General features: G+C 42.5%; 1 long non-coding RNA gene across 1 annotated transcript; it reads left to right on the top strand.

The window, feature by feature from the left end:
* The first annotated feature begins 7065 nt into the window (after positions 1–7065).
* LOC133223128 (uncharacterized) lies at positions 7066–9515 on the top strand. Its single transcript, XR_009728477.1, has 3 exons — positions 7066–7244; positions 8818–8924; positions 9317–9515. It is a non-coding gene; the product is annotated as an uncharacterized LOC133223128 (long non-coding RNA).
* Positions 9516–16695: the final 7180 nt, after the last annotated feature.

Here is a 16695-nt window from a genome sequence, read left to right as displayed (position 1 = left end):
CATGTTTGGAGCGCATAGGCTTTTTTAGGAATGACTGAATACCAATGTCGAGCTACATGGATTTATTTTTTTTTCTTATAGTTGTTTATGTACGCTATCATTTTGGTCTATTTCTTTGCGGCATTTGGTGCAATAAACTTTCTGAAATGAACATAAATGGTATTTGGTATGTTCCTTTTTAAAACTTCTCAAATAACTGTTCTAGTTATTGTAGATGAGATCTAATAGTGCATGGACATCTGATAACCCAGTAGTGGAGTAAGTAAATGTTGCAAGAAATCCCTTAACAGGAAGTCTTTGCAAAATTTGGAACCTAATTGAACACTATTCCCATCTTTGGAAGTTTTACCCCACTTAGCTGTGAAAACAAGAGCTCTTATAGTGTGAAAACTAACTGCAAAAAATAATGGAAAGGGAAGACACTGACTGCTGGAATAGGTCCTGCAGAAGTTCTGCACACCTGTGTGGCTGGCAGGTAACGCAAATGCCTATGAAAAGAGCTCTCTGAAAAATGTGTATATCCCATTTTGAAAATTACTCAGCCTAACAGGAATGACTAACACTTTATGCCTACTAGGTTATTAATTGGTTGATGGACTTGACACGAATGAGCTTAAAATAACGAGGTGTTCAATTCATGTCCAACTCCATGACCTCAACTTATACTTAGTATTCTGCAGCTTACTGGAAAGTCCTTATTTATGGAACAAAAACTGTAATTATGCTGAACAACCTTGGAATGCATCTGAGGTATAATCCTATTTGTAGGGTGTAAGCGCTTCTTTCCTATAGACTGAAGTGTTTGAGGTTTGCTTGTTTGTCAGGCAAACAAAGATTGGAAAGAAAAAAAAACACAACAAAATGGGAACTTATGCTCAAAGCTGCTAAATGCTTGCAGTCACACATCTGAAATAAAGGGAAGTGGCTGTTGTGTTGTCTAGTATGACTCCTGTGTAATTTGTGTTCCTGTTACTGCTCCTGCAGAAACAGTGGTATGTTACAGAGGTTAACCAGATTTGGTGTTCATGAGAACGAAGTGTTTCAGTGTGAAAAGTTAATCAAATGATGGTGCTGGTGAGTTGTAAACTCACCCCAGCTCTCTTCTTGCAAAACTGTGTAGCTGCCTCCTTTCTAATTTTGTGATTTCACAAGAGGGCTTGAAACAATTTAATGGCAAATCCCTGTAACAAGGGGAAGACCCCATTGTCCTGTCCAGTCGCTCCCTCTGTCATGCTAGCTGCATCTGCAAGTCACTTGTGCTGTGGCTTGTTCTGTTGCTCATTGAATTGCTCATAGAGTGGTGCAGCATAAGTCTGGGGGCAAAAAAGCTGCTGATGGTTGCCTGCTGGGTTAACAACTTTAATTTGGCTCCTGTCATTGCTAGTGTAAGGGCAAGGGAAGAGAAGGGCTCCTGCAGCTAGGAACAAGGGAGAAAAGGAGTGAGATTGTTCCAGTTCCTGCTGTCTTACATACTTGTAGGCTGTTGGGCTGTCTCAGCAGTTTGTACAACTTGGGCTTTCACCCAGGCTTTGTAAGACTCGATGCAGCTCCTCTGCTCTGACTTCACTACTTCTAAGAAACTGTAGTGAAGCAGTTCAGTTCAGTTGGTTATATGAACTGGGTTACTCTTTTTCTAAAGGACACTTGCCCAGTCTCTGCCAGAATTCTTATGACTGGGACTGTGCAGATAAGCAAGAGGCAGACGCACAGGCTGACTGGTACGAAATGGCCAAGCCCTGGGAAAGAGTGGAGACCTGTATTAATAAATCCTTATGTGGTATGGCTGAGAGGGCTGCCAAGGAGTTTTTGGAACTGACAGCTGCAAAAAAGAAAATAATACCAAGGTTTGAAAATATGAAACTGCAGTCAAATTTTGTGATTTGATTAAAAGATGTGACATGAAATAATACAAATATTAATGGTGGGCAACTGATTTAACCGTTTTCATTCTTACATAAATGGCAACAAGGATCACAGAATTGAGGAAGAGATTCGCCCTGTATGTAATGAGGCTACAGCAGATGTAAGTAATCATTAACTATATCACAGACGAAGTCTTGGGCCAAAATTCTGCTAGTCTTCCTCACTCCTTTTCATATCAAAGCCTTCTGATAATCATCCATGCACCATATTCCTTGGTTTTCTGTACACACAGTTGGAGGGAGCCTGACTGAACATAGGATTCAGGATTTTGGACGTACAGGACATGCAGCTGAGTGACAAACCATGAGACTGTGACCTGTAAGGCTTCTGATCCCATATAAAATTAGCTTAAGTGGCCACATGTTAGTAATCCACATGCTGGAAAATGACTCTTATAATAGTTGCAGTCAGTTGTCTGTCTGGCACAATCCCAAAGCTAAAACTGTTTAAGCAGTACAAGTAGGATAGCATTTTGTCTTGAAATCCTAAAGGTCAATGCGAGTCAAAGGGCTTAGGAGTGACAGTCAAGCACTTAAAAATAAATATAATCTCATAAACTGGATTTCTTCCATTGGGAGCTACAAGAGATTCCACTGTGATTGGACAAAATGCTGTTTGAGATAGAGTAAAATGCCCTGAGGAAGAAGTTTCCCATCAAGGAAGAAAGCTCCCACTCCTACAGGCAGAGAAATATTGGTGGAAGTGGAAATAGGAAGTGGTACTTAGGTCTGCTTGAGAACTTCCCAGGGAGTGCTTGTGCTGTGTGGTAAGATTGCCGTGGGACCAAGGGCTGGGATATTTGGCCCACAAAAAATGTTTTACCTTCAATTAAGTTGAATTCCAGCCCTGTATATAACCCAAATAGGTCCTTAACTATCATTTTAGCTTTTACTACCTCATCTCTTTTTTCCTAGTCAAAATTAGCTTGGGGAGATTTAAACTACCATTTTAGCTTTATTCTATTACTTCGTCTCTTTTTCCCCTAGGCAAAATGAGCCTAGGGAGTTTTTCCCTCTATTCTGTGTGCTATTGTCACATAAATGTTTTCATTTTTCATTTCCTACAGTATTGTATGACTTCTTTCTTTTTAAGATCTGCTCAGGCTCTGTTAGCCTTAAGATGAACAAGTCTTCTAAAGTTGTTCACTTCAGCTTTGAAAATACAGGGGTTTTGAACTGAGCATTTTTTGTTGAACTAGTTATGATTACCTAGAACATGTAACTTTTTCGACCTAGAAACAGGGGTGCATCATTAAAAATCACATTTCTAGACCATCAGCTCCTGCCCTCTGGAAGGGACTGGTTCGTGTAAGGGCACTACAGCTGTGGTGCAAGCACTTTAATTCTTAATGTTTATTTCTAGTAGGAAAAATCATAGATCACAGAATGGTTTGGGTCGGAAGGGGTCTTGAGATCATCTAGTTCCAACCCCCCTGCCTTGGGCAGGGACACCTTGCACTAGACCATGTCACCCAAGGCTCTGTCCACCCTGGCCTTGAATGTACCTTTTTGATTTGGGAGGCAGAGGTGTCTGGGATGCCTGAATCATTGTGGCCCATTTGCAATGTGGGTGAAGACAGCCCTCCTGGCTGCCTGAGTCGCAAGCCTGCCTGGCCTTCATATTGTGGCCTTGCTGTTCAAGAACACAGGGAGCAGGGTGTAAAACACAAATAGAGGTAGTGCTGAGGGTAAACAAGATTTTATCCTTTGCCCTACTGTTTACCATAATTGCACTTCTGTATTCTCCTGTAAGGGTTTTATATTCCTAACATGAAAAGATGACTGAATCCAAAGGCTCATTGAGCTGGCCCTTTTCATGCCTTCCTGATGTCACTGCCAGAGTGGGCAATGGTCTGACCTGTTTCAGTGCAATACAGCTGGGGACTTAACTCAGACACCAATGTTCCAAGTGAGTCTGTCAGGCCTCTGCTATTTAAAGCATTTGTATTAGACCTAACTATGGCTATACCCCAAGGTAGACAGCTGCCTTTGGTTTTCCATGTGCCATTTTCTTCCCACAGGAATGCAGAAGTCTCCCCTGTTGCTCAGCAGTGAATAAGCACCAAAAGCAAAAGATGCAAAGCCCAGTTGTAATGTTGCTAAATAAACTCTGAGTGTTGTAGGTAACTCACTGGTTAGAGGGGAGTGGTTGTGCATTATTATATGTTTGAATTAAATAAGCTGTGAAGAATACCTGGTGGCTTCCCAGGTGTGAGTGGCTATGCTCTTGATAGACAAGGAAGCTGGTAATTCAGGGACACTGTCCTCACCCGCAGAAGGCTTCCTGTCCCAAGCCTGGTGATGTTTAAACTACATGCTACTAAGGACATAATCTAACTAGTTCATCTCTGGGATCATACTAAACCTTACAGGGAAGCTGGCTTGCTTCTTCCCCCACCCCCTTTCTTGTTTTCAAATTAGTATTGTCTTTTCTTCTAAACACAGGAAGCTTTCCCTGCATGTCTGCTTTTGTGGCCAGCAACTGCCCTGCCAGTCTGGAGAAAGCTGGTATGGGCTTTGTGATCTGTGCTGAGGAGATTTCAAACCTCAGTCTGGTCAGAGAGTGAAGAGCTGAGTGGCCTTATCCTGGGAGGCAAAACAGTTGAAGCAGGGGTCCCTAGAAATCACTGTCCTGATGAAGCCAAGTGGCAACCTGCACCTGCAGGTTGCCTTGCTGCTGCTTGCCAAGTATCACGAAGTGTCACTCTTTCGGGGACTATGCTAAAAACCATATAACTACCATTTTGTACATAGATGAGGTTGTTAGTGGTCGGGGGCACAGACTCCAGCATCAGCAGACTGCCCTTTGCATTGTAACACTTCTAATACTTTGATGATGGTTGGCTGTCAATGTGCCTTTTTTGTCAGAGCTGTGATGCTGGACTGGGTTGTGTTGTAGTTGAAATTGAAACGTGACTGTGGAGGACTTGCTTAAGTTAAATGTGGTTTTATGTGCTCTGAGATGATATATAGCATAGAGCTTCCTAATAGCACAGCTTGTCAGCATCACACAGTGCTGTGCAACAATACTGAGATCATCTCTGGATTCACTAAACCTGTCTCTAGTCACCCTGTAACACATCTTAATCTCAGCACCATGGTGAATTACACACACTGATTAACCATTCCTTAATGGTTAGGAATCCTTGACTAAGCTTCTTGACTAAGCTTGGCTGATGGCAGGTCAGGAATTTTCACCTTGTGTCTGTGGCTCAGCACAAAATCAGCTTCTGTTTGTTTTCTCAGCATTTGGTAATTACCACTGTTCATTATGGAGGGATGAGGCAGCTGGCCAAAGGTATGTGAGGAGGCTGTGGCAAAGGCTACTATCTGATCTTCTGCATCCCAAAATAATCCCTTCGTCACTGAACAGTCCTACTGGCCAAGCTGGGGTGGAGGTGTGCATATACCTCCCATTTCCTTTCCTGGCAACTGCTTTAAAGAGTCAGAGACAAGTGTCTGGCATCCAGACCTGTGTTTTGGGAAAGAAAAAAGAAAAAGAGAGTTCTTTCATTCTTTTATACTGCCAAAGGGTTTATTGTGTATAATTACAATTGGGCCTATACTTTAGCTGAAAGTATCTGCCGTGCAGATGCTGCCAAAGAAATGTATTTTGGCTTTCTAAACACCTGCTTCTTTGCTCTTATGCATCTTTATTTTTTGCTTGGGATGCATGAATGATGTGGGAAAAAGTAACTCATGACAAGCTGCCAAGCAACACAGTGAGAAAAAGCAGGAGTCAGTAATCAAGACAAGTGCTAGTTTTCAGAAAAATGAAGGCAGAAGTGAAAGATCAAACTTGTCTCAGTGAGTTTCTTGTTTGAGGCAGTGGGAAGGTGTTACAGGCAAGCATGTGGAGCGTAGAAGATGTTAACTTACTGCTTCACAGAAACAGCTTATGCGTGAGGTTTTGCACATTGGCCTGCAGGTATCTGTAATGAATGTTCTGCCATGGTGATTCAGTATCTTTATATCTGCCTATTTTGATTGCAGAAAATAATGCTGTGAGTACAAGCTGAGTTCTGTAACCAGTGGAATGGCTTTAATCTATGTGAAAGGACAGGGGCAGGAGGAAAGGTAAGAATGAGCAAAACATTATAATTATGGGTGATAAATGGCACTTGACTCTGTACCAGTGCCTGTTACGAGTTCCTGATTCACTCTTGGTGCTGCTTATTTTAATCCATGTGGTGGGAATCAGATGATGAGAATCAACCATGACCGGACAAGATGTGACTGTCATTCTCTAAGAGGATAAATTGCTATGGTAATCCTGCCCGTTGTTGGTGGGGAGCTGGCTGATTTTGGCCACCTGTTGGGTAGCTGGAGATGGTGGGTCCCCTTTGGGATAAGGTGTCTTTTGGGTAATTAGACAAATGTACAAACTGTGTCTCAAAAGATAATAAACGATACTGCTGCTTGAGATGCAGAAGTGGCTCTTAGTGTAGAAATGAGTGATTGAGAGGCAAATGCAAAATCCAGCTGAAGCCTGAGTTTTTGTTGCATGCCAGGGGGAAGAAATGCAAGGTTTGACAGCAAGAGAAAGAGAAGGCTGGGCACCTGCTATGGGAAGGGATACTGTTTATAGAATCACACAATATTTAGGGTTGGAAGTGACCTTTAAAGGCCAACCAGTCCAACCCCCTGCAGTGAGCAGGGACATCTTCACCTAGATCAGGTTGCTCAGAGCCCCGTCCAACCAAATAAGCACATTTATTTTGATTGTTGTGCTCATCAGATAAGATTGGGTCACACAAGTGTGCGGGTGCTACTGCCAGTGCAAGGGAAGTGGCTGTGGCTGGTGAAGAGAGAGGACAACAGGTCTGTCCCTTTCAGGATAGTTTGCTTTAAAGCAAAGATGAAACGGGCATTCTGGGCAGTGGGTTTCACATTATTTAAGCCAATCTGATCACTTGTGCTTGCTGGTGGAAAGCTACCCTTACCTACCTGCTTGCAGTGGGGGTCAGATGAGAGCCGTTACTGATACCTTGAGAATCCATAGCCACGTGTGGAGGATAAGAAGCACAACTCCCCTTTCCGGCGTTGCCTACCCATTACTTCAGCTGAGCTGTAACATAAAAACTGCACCCTGAAGGACTGGTGGAGCTAACAGAGCTACAGCTGGCTACAATGCCAAAACACGTGTTCTGTGGGACAGATGCCAGTTCAGTTCTCCTTTTCCCCAGCTGCAGTTAGTGTAAAAGCTGGTTTCAGATGGCTTGCCTAGCTCTAGACTGACATCAAATAGCTCAGCTCTGCAGACCCTATTGCCTTTCACATTATGTCCTATTGGACCTGATTGCTGTTCCACCAGACACTAAGGTAACCTATTGAAGTATATCTGAATTGTTTCCTTCCTCACTGCTAAAGCCCAGTGTGAGGGTAGCTGATGTTATTTATTACCTCAATACCGCTCTAAGAAGAGAAGTAACTCCTGGGAAGTGCAGAATATATTCAGTCTGTTTCCTGTTTGTGACTCTGCCCCCTGACCATTACAGAGCATTGGCACAGACATGAGGCTGGTGATGGGCATCAGTGGGTAATCCAGCTGAGCATGTCCCACAGCTGTGAAAGCTGTAGAAGGGCATTGTGTAGTTCCTGTTCCCTTCAAGAGTGGAGTCCTGGTTTTGCATGAATTACGATCACGGTTGTCACTGCTCTGAGCACCAGCAAAAGCAGCTGCGGATAAATTAGGTGCAGAAGCAGCAGCTGCAAAATCACTGTCCTGCCTGCTGGGGAAAGGCAAAGGTATCAGAGAATTATGATGAACTGCTAAGCATATTTTGCACTCAGAAGGCATATTGAAGGCATTATAAGGAACACAACGCCATATAAAAGGTTTTCTAGCTTCTGCTGGAGCTACCCCTGCTGTTCTTCAAGCCTAATACTGCTGCATAGAATGAACCACCCCCAGTCAGCTTCTCCAAATAAGATCAAAAGGGTCAGCTGGAAAAATCCATAACGAGATGGAACAACTCAAAGAAGAATGCAAAGGCTTTGAGCAGTGGTTGCTGGGAAATCAAGGTCAAATCATGCCTTAATCTCTAAGAGTACAGTCAGGAGTTCAGACATCTTAAATCAGACCTAACAATCGTGACTGGGCAGAACACAAGGTTCATATCTCTTTCTAAAGTCCCATCTTGTGCAAGGAAAAATGGCTGTATGCTGCCAACAGCGAATAAGAAAACATTGTTTTCCTCTTTCAAAGCTTTGTGCTCACATGAGGCTGGGACTTCATACTAGCCACCCTATTAAAAAAAGTCACTAGGGAACCCCAGTGTATTAGTAACCACAAGCTGTGCTGTGTTCGGAGTCCCACTGTAACTGGTGTATTAACAATATCAACTGTTAAATGGCTTTTCAAACTTGTACTTCCGTGTGGCTTGTCCTCAGTTACTTTGTGTGCCTCCAGCTCAGTACCTGTGACCGCTATAGTGCTATTTGCACCTTTTGCAGTGCATTATTTCAGTTATACATTAAGCGTAGCAAACCTGAAGTCTCTGTAATTTACTTTGCAGCTAGCTTCCTTTGCCCAAGCTAACTGGAAGCCATTGAAAACTTGCTGTAAAACCAGCAACAGAAATAAAGTTGCCTTCTGTTTTTCACTCTTGCTGGGACCCAGTGCTTCCTGCTACAGTAAAAATTCAACTTAAAATTACCTGTAAATGTGACCAGCTGAACTTTGAAACAGTAAAACTTTGAATTAAAAGCATTTTGTTAACATGGCTCTGATAACTGTGCAGACTTCAGAAATAGCCCACAGAACCTGGCAAAAGTCTGTTTTGGTGAACAGCTGACTTTCACCTGGCCAACACAAAGTAGACTTAAGTAGACCTTTAAGACTAGGTCTTTAAGACCTAGCAGAGCTTAAAGATTAATTCGTTTCTCACTCTAGAGGTCATGAGCGAGACTGGAACTCACAGGCTCTGAAATCAAAAGACAGGACTCTTCCATATCAGCTCTTTTTGAGAAGCAAATGCCCAGCCACTGCCTCTGCATCAGGTAGGACACAGTTTTCTCCTGCATGTTGTGTTTGTTTCTACAGGGTTTTGACAGAGCTCTGGGATTAGGCTGAGTCTTTTTCCCTCAGGTCTAAAACCAGACTGCGGCTACCAGCGCATGGCCTGTTGTAAGGGTGTGTGTGTTTCCCTTCTCTGAGGCCCTAGGTGAATCCTGCTCTCTTTCATGTGCAACACTGCTCTCATAGCATAGAAAAAGGCAACCCAACTGCAGGCAAGCAGGTGGTGGTTGCCAGAGGCACGTGACCAGAGCAGTGATTTACTCTGTTAACTTGACAGATCCAGGCTCTTTCACCATCTCTGGCTGCCCTGGGATTGTGAAACCTCTTAGCACACTGCAGAATTCCTCACAATAGTAATTCCTCTTTCCCAAAGGTATAATAAGGTGGAAAGCTGGTCTGTGGTTCAACATAGCTTCTGCGAGGCTACAGGGCAGAGTACGTGACGGATTAATTTCTCTTTCACAAGACTGCCTGTGCCGAAATAAGAAACTGTTATTCCCAGGGGCTGGGCTTGCTGAAGTTAAAGACATGCCTCCTTTATCAAACTGCTTTCTGTGATTCCTGCACGTTTCACAAGACAGTTGAGTTCTGGTGAGTAAAATTTACAATCAGAAACATTGTTCCCTTTAGAAAACCCAAGAGGAGTTGCAAGGCATTGTATGTATTTCAAAAATCATTTTTAGGTGTTCTGACACACAAGTGTAACTGATGCTAATGTCAATGGCCCTTTTTAATAAACTCCCTGCAGATGAAAAATGTGAACCTCTAACAAAACAAGAAGCTTAACCTGCAGAAATGAAGTGTCTGCAGCCGGCAGTTTGGCTCTTTAATAAACCTACCTCGGCTAGCAGCCTGTATCCGTGCTGTCTTAGTATGTGAAAAATGTGCTTGGTGCACAGTGATGTCATGAGCCCCAGGCTGATAGCTGCTTATGGCTTCCAGCTGGGCTGCTGAGTGCTGGGAGGCACCACAAGCCAAGCTGATCCCTGTTTCGGGTGAAAGCAGCATCCAAAACCTACCTCATTTCCAGCGTCTCCTGACCCAGATTCCTGATTAGACAGGAAAACATTGACCTTTTCTCCCAGAGCTCAAAAGCAGCAGCTTTCTGTTCATTTTTCTGAGCACGCACACACCCACCGCTGTCCCTTGCTGACTGCTGCAGTTGGCTCAGCTCAGACAACCTTTCTGTGGTGACTCAGAGTTGGTGTCCACTGCTGCAACTGCAATCTGTATTGTTGGAAAAGGTCTAATGTGAGGCTGGCTAAGACAGAAGGGCCAAATTTAGGAAGAATTCATGTTCTGATGAGAGGACAAACCCCAGGGAGATGTTGAATCACTGCAGATCAAGTGATATTAGTATTAAAGTTCTTCACCTTTTGGGTTAGTATCTAAATGTCATGCTTGGATGTGTGCTGATTTGAGTTACTCAGTTCTCTTACTGGCCAGAATTCTTTCTTTGCTAACCCTTCTTTCTCTATAACATTTTTTTTTTTCCTCCTGTTCATCTTGGCATATCTAAAATTAGATGACTGGCTTTCCCAGGCAGACACCTGTCCATGCTCATAGTTTCTGGTGTAGTAGTTGAAGGCCACAAATAGATTAGTTAGCTCTTTCCCTTACTGTACAGTCTCAAAAGGGAAACTGCTGAGACAAGATCTCACAGGAATGTAAATGGCTCCCTTTGTCTATGCTACAAATGAAAAACAAAGATAAATGTTACCCATAGCTGACTCCGTTGGAGACTACTCAAGTTCAGCCAGATTGCTTTGGTTCAGGCATCCCAAACCAACACTGTTTTCATGCCTGAATTAGGAAATAGAGAATTTAACTGATTAATGCAATGCAGGTATTTTCAACAAATCACGTATGTATTTGGGGTTCATCTACAGTACAAGGTTCAGGGATTACTGGAGTGCTTCTCCCTGGTCAGGAGGCTGGGCTGGAAGGCAGAAGAGCACTGACAGTGAAATCTAGTTTTGCAGGCTGGATGATGTGGAAAGGGCAGTGTGCTCTATGACCTGCCCATGAGCAGGGCATACAGGTGGGCAGAGCTTAGCATACGTGTGTGCACGCTAAAGCTGTCACAGACTCTGACTCTTCTCCTGTGGTGGATGCTCTTCATTCACCTTCATCACTTCAGACAGAAAGATCCCCAATGTTTGTGGGTTTTCTTTCTCTGAGGTAGGCAATGCACACGCTGCGGTGGTGCATCCAGGCTGCAGCCTCACAAAAATTGCTTGAGTTTAATGTAGATGAAAATCTGATGTTCCAACTTTGAGTCAACGCGTCATGTGTCAGGCTTTCAGCAGCATTAACTTGCCAATACCTATAATAAAATCCTTATCCATCTGGCTATCCTTAGCCATAAAACCAACACAAAAAAAATCTCAGCTAGTATCCAACCCTGAACCTGTTTTCTTACTGAACCAATCTGGATGTGTCATATGCCATCTAAAAGCTCATCTCAATAACAGAGTTATAATCAGTGGTTTTATTTGAACATTTTGCCATTTTGAGCACTAATTTTCTCTGAGAACTTGCCTTGAGTAAGAGAGCACCAATTACGATAGTTTTAAGTTTCACAGATAATTGGTGTTTAAGATTTATATAGGCAAAAAAGTCTGAATATAACTGATACGAGGAAGATTTTATATCTACACAGCGATTATTCTGTAAGGGCACCAGCATTTCTAGTTTGTCAACTTTTTGTCGGTTATTTGCATTCCTCCTGTGCTTTGGCCAACAGTCAAATCTGATTCTCTTTTAATGCTGCTACTGTTAGGATTTTTTATTACATTGAAAAAAAAAAGAAATTAAAATAAGTTCAGTGTTACAGATGGCAACATTGAAAGGTAGGACATGAGGGGAATGAGCAAGCATGGTTTTCTCCCTTGGGTTTTGTAGCTGTTTGCTAGACAGCAGAGGTACGTTGAGGCCTAAGAGTTATCTGTTCATTGTCAAATTCTGAAACAAAGTGTGAGAGGACTGACTAAAGACCTCTTCAGCTCCCATCTCTGCCTTTATCTCCTTGTGGCTTGCTGACTTCTCCCCCATCTTCTGCTCCTCCTGTTGGTTTTGGGATCCTCTGCTCTTATCTTTTCCCATCTTCATAGCCACCTCCTCTCACTTCATGTTATTTTCATACCTTCTTATCTTTTCTGTATTTTCCCCATTCAAAGGGCATGTAGCACATGCAGTGCTGGGGATATTCACTGAACATAGGTGACAAATTCTTACAGATTGCTTCTGAGCATGATTAACTGCTTGCCCCAGGCTGTAAGGCTTGGTCAGGTGGAAACTGCAGAACTCATAATGTTGGCAAACTTGAGGAATTTCAAGTGTCCTTTCTGGAGTTACTAGGTGTAAGAACGAACAAAACCCATCCCTCTTATTTGGGTTTTTTGTTTTGTTGGGGTTTTTTTGTGGTTTTTTTTTTTTTTATAATAAGAAGAAAGCAATGTACTTTTTCATTCCCATTATAGCTGAATCTTTTTTTAAAAAAAAGAGATAGCCCATTCACTGTCAGCCATTTTAATTGATTGGTTTCTATGGAAAATACATAAACCACCAAAAAACAGTTCCTTAAAAAGGAATAATAATTACAGGTGCTTCTGCCTGTAATACTTGACATACAGAAACCTCACTTACTTTAAAATATCACTTCAGACAAAGAAAGAAGGGGTAAGATAGGCAGTACTATATTTCTCCCTATCTATCTGGGCTGATGAGTATTCATCTTTTTACTTGGACAACATTTTAAAAAGACAACAATTTAGCCAATACAATCAGCAAAATTTTCCTCTTCCATTAACTACGTGTCCAAGAGACAAATGAACAAAGAGTGAGGCTTTGCTATTCAAGAGGACGTTGCAGATTAAATAATGCAATAAATTTAGCTCTGAGTTAAAAGTGAATTTTCTTCTAGCATAAAAATCACCTTTCAAAGATGTTGGAAACTTTACAGGATGCAGACTAAAATGATAGGAAATAGCACTTCAGAGCTATGGATGAGATAATGCCAAAGTGGTGTGTATCTATGGCAGTATTCTTTACAGCATCACTGGATTGACTGCTATGACTGCAGTCATTTAGGTGGAGAGGAGAAACTCCCTGAAATGGCAGTTTGTCTTTAAATATTTAAAATTTAGTATCAAGTAGTTGTCTTCTAAATAAATGCTGTGGAACACTTGCACGTTTATGTAAACTGCTAAACCCCATGGTTCCTGGTTTTTCCAAGATTACTGTTTTTCACAGCAAGACTCTTAACAGTGCATTTCCCATATGTTATCCACTTTATGGAACTGTATGTCTTATTTCACGTGTGCCTCGTTATAAATATTCAGTAGTATGTATTTTTAGTTTATGACCAAATATTTCATCACTTGAGAAGGCAGGTAAATACTATTTTTCACATTTTTATAACAAAGGCAACTAGGGAACAGACAAGTCAATGCTTTGTGATATGATATATTGGCATTTTGCTTGTGACTAGCAGTCTCCTCAAAACTGAAAGCATGACCTTTTGTGAAATGGCATTCTTCTATTGAACAAATGTGGTTTTAATGTATTTTGTTATAGCTGCTTGCTGTTGTGATTATGTGAAATTGAACTGCCTTTTGCAACAGTGAAAACAGCAGTGGGAACAAAGGAACTGAGCTGGTTTTGACTTTATTCTCCTCTGCAAATCTGTGAAAGGATTTTTTCTGTAGCCTGAGCAAATCAGTTGCTGCAAATATTAGATGGCAACTTCCAGTTTTGCTGCGGGGTAGCCTGAAGCCGTGAGTTAGTGGTATGAGAAATGAGAGAAACTCGAGCTGCAGTGTTTCCATTTTTTTTTCCTTTAAAGTAGAAACTCTAGTCAAGCCAAGCAAATCCTTACTCATTTGCTTGTGATTTTTACTCTAACTACAGACCAGCAGCGGCTGAACAGGTTATGTGAGTTCTTTGTGTAGCCCCTTTATGCAAGGGACAGCATCCTCTTTCCCCCAGCTGAGAAAACGGCAGGTCAAATTTCTGCTTATACCAAAGCCCCACTTCCCAGTACTCCTGCAGCAAGCACAGCGTCAGCAATTGTAATTCCTGACATTTCTAACTTGGAGGAGGGGAGTGAGAAGGGTAGAGAAAATCTATGTATTTTAGAAAGAAATAGCAGATACGCTCATCACTGAGAAGGTATCAGCAGGGGGCACAGACAAGGAAATAATTAAAACAATGATATATTCTAGGTCTGGTACATAAAGAAAACCTTTCAGATTTAATCAGTGTGCAGCTGACAGTGTGAAGGTAGGAAAACTAACTTCTCCATTGGGAGCAGCACTGTGTACAGTGAGACATGACAGCTACGAGCTGGAACTACCACCTTCATCTCTGAACATGTCTGTGTTTTAAACTATTTTGCTGCTGCTCACTTTGATAGATATAGCTAAATACATAGGCAGATCTCAGAAGAGTATCACCATAGCCTTATCGCTAGCTTTGCTTGAATCCATGGAGGGAGAAGCTGCTGAGAATGTACATGACCTCTTCATTACAAAGAACTGTGAGATGTTAATAATTGAGATATTTGTTATTCCTTCTTGTATAAAAGGAATATACCAGGAAAAATACATTAACAAACACTGGGAGGATAAGGACTGTCATTAGTAACTTCTGAATTAAAAAATTGAGGTTATCATTCTCTTAGTACACGTGGAGGGAAACTGAAGGTCAGAGGGACCCAGCAGGGGCTCCCCAAGGTGTTTATGACTTGAGATCCACTTAGGGCATAGGTTGGACTGGTGGTTCCTGGGTCTGCTTATGAGGATGTGTCTCCAGAACATGTCTGGCTTTGAGAGATCCTTTCTCTTCCTTTTCCAGAATAACTCACAGCCCATCTGGGGAGCATGCAGTCATAACTGACCTGTGCATAACAAGGAAACTGCCAGCATTTCCTACAGCAACCAACCGTGTGATGGCTGGATATAGTTTGGCAGCTTTGTATCTGACTCATGGTGGATCTGGGCCTGAGGTTTTCTTTCTTTTGTTTTGTTGCCTTCTTATGTCTGCGTCTAAATTGAACACTGAGGAAGGAGTAAGGAAGAAGGATGGTCTTGTGGTTAAACGTATTCAAGTGGAACTGGGAACTATTTCTAGCTTCACCACATCTATAACAAAGGACAAATAATTTAAGATTTTGGGGTGTTAGGGTTTTCCCATTGATGAGGATGAAGATGAAAGCCTTCTGTGGGTGACTGAGACTTGAGTGCTTTGATTCCCAGCAGAAAAATCTAGAGAAAATAAAACGATTTCCAAAATGATAGTAGCAACTAACTAACAGATAATTATTCTGTTACAGGTCCCTCTCCTCTCTGCCAGAACAGCTGTGGTCCTTAGTGAGGAAGAAGATGCCCTGCACTATCCATCCCACAGCCAGTTTGCCACAGCTGGTGTACTGCATGGAGAGACAAACAGGTGCTAATTTATGTGCCAGTGAGATCTGAGTCAGTAAGCAGTATACACGTAAAAGTTTTTACCTCGCTCTTTAGGTCTATCTGAACAAATAGTTTATCCTGTCATACCCTAGGGAACAGTGCCAAACAAGAGCAAAGCAAGAGTCCATCTCCCGTTTTCTCTGACTACTTCAGCAGGCTTTATAGCACTAACAGTGAATAGCAGAGAAATGGCATACTTATTCATTTTGATTTCACTGGCTCTAATGGGAAGTAATTCCCCTGAAGGCAATGGGATTGCAGTGGTGTAAGAGCTGTATCAATTTCTGTGCCCTCAGGCTGATGAGAAAAATAATGTATGACCATACCACAGCCTCAAGGCAGGGAAACATTCTGTAAATGATATAAAAGCAACCTATTTAGCAGAGGAGCATTTAAAAAGTAGGAGCCTAAGGAAAGTTTGCTGCTTGGTCAGTGTACAGAGCTCTCCCCAGTATTTTACATTCCCACCTCAGCAAGAAGAGCTTTAGCTCGTCTAGAAACAAGTCTCCTTCACCAGCCATCACTGAGGGGCCAAAATACCCCACAATAAGGCAAAAATGTTCAATCCCTGTAAAAGATGGATGTGTAGGAGAGGTAGTTGGGAAATGGGAGCAGTTGTCTTTCTGGCTACTCCAGTTTCATGCCAGTGTGGGAAGGCAGACCAAAAGTGGGAGGAAAAAGAGGAAGAAGGTTGAGGAACTGAGGAGCAAAACCCATTGCTGTGACAGAGGGTGATTCCCTCGTACAGTAAACTCACGAGGTCCAGCTGTGGCCCATGAACTTCCCCTCCCCGTAGCCACAGCCCCACATGGTGACCTCCCACCATGACCCTCCTGCTCTGCAGGACCATCTTTGGTGCCGCAGCAGCTGAAAGTGATTGAGCAATGGGTAGGGAACCAAAATGAGGGTGGATGGAAGCTGAGAAGCCAAAGAATCATTCAATAACTTGGGGCCATGTGATAAGGATGAAATGGGGAAGATAACAGTGTTGCTTTCTTGGCTTCAGGAATGTGGTGTGTGTCATTATTCTTTACAACATAAAAAACAGGATTTGGTCCAGCTTCCCCAGGGAGACATGGCTGTGGTTATTCAGAGGAACTGAAGAAGCTGCAGGTCACTAGGAGCAACCAGGATGATGCTTGTGTCAGGCAAGTGATGAAGCACAAGGTGGGCAGTGGGGGGGAAGCAGTAAGGAGACCATGAAGAAAGGTTTGCAGCACATGCAGAATAGCTAGGTGATCAGACTCAGTCAGCATGGGCTTATGAAAGGCACAAACTGCTT

The sequence above is a fragment of the Neopsephotus bourkii genome, unplaced genomic scaffold (assembly GCF_033783945.1).
Source record: "Neopsephotus bourkii isolate Nb327-2 ecotype Australia unplaced genomic scaffold, CSIRO-AGI_Nbou_v1 NB_168, whole genome shotgun sequence".
Taxonomy (NCBI): domain Eukaryota; kingdom Metazoa; phylum Chordata; class Aves; order Psittaciformes; family Psittacidae; genus Neopsephotus; species Neopsephotus bourkii.
This window is presented reverse-complemented; position numbering and strand designations above follow the sequence as displayed.